This window comes from Ursus arctos, unplaced genomic scaffold (assembly GCF_023065955.2).
Source record: "Ursus arctos isolate Adak ecotype North America unplaced genomic scaffold, UrsArc2.0 scaffold_10, whole genome shotgun sequence".
NCBI classification, from domain to species: Eukaryota; Metazoa; Chordata; class Mammalia; order Carnivora; family Ursidae; genus Ursus; species Ursus arctos.
Genome location: NW_026622764.1, coordinates 26,586,225 through 26,589,688, shown reverse-complemented (window position 1 = coordinate 26,589,688; position 3,464 = coordinate 26,586,225). Strand labels below are relative to the sequence as shown.

At 41.7% G+C, this 3,464-nt stretch overlaps 1 pseudogene; it reads right to left on the bottom strand.

Annotated features, from left to right (window-relative positions):
* Nucleotides 1-399: 399 nt before the first annotated feature.
* LOC113251123 (60S ribosomal protein L27a-like) lies at nt 400-989 on the bottom strand (annotated as a pseudogene).
* Nucleotides 990-3,464: the final 2,475 nt, after the last annotated feature.

Below are 3,464 nucleotides of genomic sequence, written 5' to 3'. Positions count from 1 at the left end.
TAAGTCACATGGAATTCAAGTTAGCTGGGGGTTGAGGAGGGTCTGTTACAAGACTAACAGATGGTGCTTACAACTTTATGGTCTATTAAAAGATGCGGGGCGCCTGGGTGGCACAGCGGTTAAGCGTCTGCCTTCGGCTCAGGGCGTGATCCCGGCGTTGTGGGATCGAGCCTCACATCAGGCTCCTCTGCTATGAGCCTGCTTCTTCCTCTCCCACTCCCCCTGCTTGTGTTCCCTCTCTCGCTGGCTGTCTCTATCCTGTTGAATAAATAAATAAAATCTTTAAAAAAAAAAAAAAAGATGCAATAGTACACATGGAAAAAATTAGTTCCCATTATCTGAAAATGCTTACTCTATCAAATTTATATAATTTTCCATTGTATAAAAACTGAGCTATAGTTACGGAAGACCTACTGAAATGCTAAATCCATCTTCCATAAGAGAAAAGCTTTCTTCGATGCCCCAGAGTTCAGATGATTCTTTTTTTTTTTTTTTGGAAAAGCACTTGTTAGCATTTAATGAACCTCTCTCCCCCTGGCTGTAAGCTACTAGGATTCAGCCTCCCCCGGCACCCTTAATCTGCTCCTTAGTTCTTTTACTGAAGAATTTGGTCTTCATGATGACAGGCTATTTGGGGAGCTTGCCCTTTCCCCAAACTGTGTAGTAGCCCGATTGTACCACAGCAATGATAGAAACAGCTCTCGTCTGGTTTTTGCCAGCATTTACCCATGTGTCTGCTCACTGACCAAGGTCCACAGTTTATCAAGGTTGACAGTTGGGTGGAAGCTCTTGTTCCTCTGCAAGTGGGAATGTCTCATCTCAGCTTCTCCAAAGTAAGCTGGGTGATATCTGTCTTGGTTGATCCTGTGGTGATGTGTGCCACCAGCATCACCCAGGCCTCCTGGGTGCTTCTGGTGTTTGTCGACGGGGCCATGGCCATGGCTCCCGCGGCCCCCAGATTTCTGGGTCTTTTTCAGTCTGGATGGCATGTTGGCAGCCCAGATGAAAGAGCAGAGGATTCAAACTTTTATCATGAATATGTTGAGTTTTACTTTCCACCACGGTTCTAGGCAGTGTTATTAAGAGCGGTGCCTGTGCAATGTCAAAGATTGTTCTATTGGATTATTGATCTCTGCCAATACTCTACTCAGGAAACAATGTAGAAGTCATGGACCTCTTAAAACAAAAGGGTGCTTTAAATAAAAGTATATAACTCTATAACATTGGCCCTCTAGGATTTTTGAAAAGCATAATTTTAGTTTTCCCAGTGATGCAGGGATTTAAAGAGGCAAGAGGTGCCATTTGCTAAAGGGTGTTGGACTCTGGGTAGTGGAACAAATGGAGAGAATCCGGGTCATGGATCACTGCAGGTGGGAGGGCAGTGACTGAGCAAAAGCAAATAAATGCTTGATGCCCAGGACAGAAGTACAGTATTCAGACAAAGTTTGGTCATGTTATTTGTGGTAGTATTTGGGTTTTATGTAGCTTATAAATATGTTGGACAATTGTTTTAGAAGTTTCAATTGTTAATATTGGGCTTTCTTTCCTTCTTTTCCTTCCTTACTTCCATAGGATATAGATAATTTTATGGCTTATATGTACACAGTTATCAATTAATCATGCACTACTATATAACTTTTGAAGAGAACTTAAGGTTTGCCCCATCTTTAACTTGATTTGATCAGATATGAGATGTTTTATTGTATCTAATTCTCTTTTCTGATCCTTCAAATAAGCCCTTGCCAGAGGCCAGTGTTTCCATGACCAAAGAGAACAGTGTCTAAATCTTTGTTTTTCAAAATGTAGTCTGTACCACTAGCAACAATGTCACAGCAGAATCCCAGGCTCCACATCAGACCTGTTGTATTGGAACTGATAAGAGCCACCAGTTATTTGAACTCTTTCAAGGCGTTGGATACGCAAGTATTAATGGTAAAGGCTGGTTTGGAAGGGAGGCGCCGAGACAGTCAGGCATGTAGGATTTAAAGGTCCCTGATGATCAGTCTGGATGTGGCTGAGATTGTTTAACTGGAGAATAGGTGAATGAAGTGATGTTTAAGGAAGAGCAATGTGACTCCGATTTGCAGGTGGACGTGGGGGCGGGCAGCGAGAGAGACGGAGAGAGAGCATTGAGAACAATGAGGGCAATACAACCCAACCCTGAAGCAAAGGAATATTGGTCTGGTATGGACTCTTGGCAATGGGAATGGCAAGGAAGGGACTTGGTAAAACACTCTGACTTAGTAATTTCAGTGACTGGTGGGGAGGAGTTCACATGACCCTGGGAAGATGAAACAAGTAGGTATTCTTTGAGTTAGGAGGTAGAGAGATAGAATGCAGAGGATGGAAGTGCAGAGATGAGCTATAGAGAAAGAACGTATGAGCGAAGTCTAGCTCCCTGCGTCTCAGGTTTAGACCCCACTCACGGCCGGGCTCTGCCGTGGTAACTAAAAATTCATTTAAAAAATGAGGGTTGGGAGGACATCTATGTATCTTCTGAGAAATTGGCTTTACTCAAACATGATTATATAATTTGCATAAGACAAGTGTCATCTTTTACTCCTTTGATACAAGGGACAACTTAGTTATCTATTTTCTAAATATTAGCCAGAAACATTTAATGGCCACTGACTGTATTACAGTGCAACTTTTCAATGTTTCAAAAATTAATGTTCTGAATTCAGGGCCATAATCTTCAAATAGAAAAATAGTTTTGAGGGAATTCATGTTTGATGATTACTGTTTTCTTTTTTTTTTTTTAAGACTTTATTTTTTAAGTAATCTCTACAACATGGGGCTCGAGTTTACCACCCCGAGGTGAAGAGTCGCACGCTCACCGACTGAGCCAGCCAGGAGCCCTGACAATTACTGTTCCTTTATTCATCTTTTTGCTCCCTGAAAGCCGTAAAAAATATACGTCCAATTCATTTTATGATTACAGTGAACCCAAGAGGCTGAGAGCATTGGATACTGATAGCACTTACATCTTTTACATTTTAAGACAGTATAAAACAAAGTACATATTGCTCTTGTACCATTGCACTCAAGGAATTCAAACGAAACTAGAATATTCTTGACAGAATGCTCTGAGAGTCCTAAAGTAATGGTGTTTTCCTTAGAATGACGTTTTTGACGTTCATTGTTGAATCGTGCTGTTACACTCTGCAACGGACATGGCAAACTCTAATTACAAGAGCAAAACCAAAACCAAACAACCCCCCCCCGCCCCCCCCAAGCATATCCCACCTCATTGTTCCTTCCCAGATTGTTCCCATTCACTCCAAATAAGCTCGAGTTCCTGCCTTGCAGGGATAACTAAAAACTGCAGTCAGACGTAGGAGCTGCTTAATCAGGTCTGGGAACCAGGCCTTAATTAGAATGCTTGGAAAAGAAGAGCAAATGAAAATTATTAAGCTTCATTCTCGATTCCTGTTTCTAATTTTAAAGAGGAAATCATGCATTAA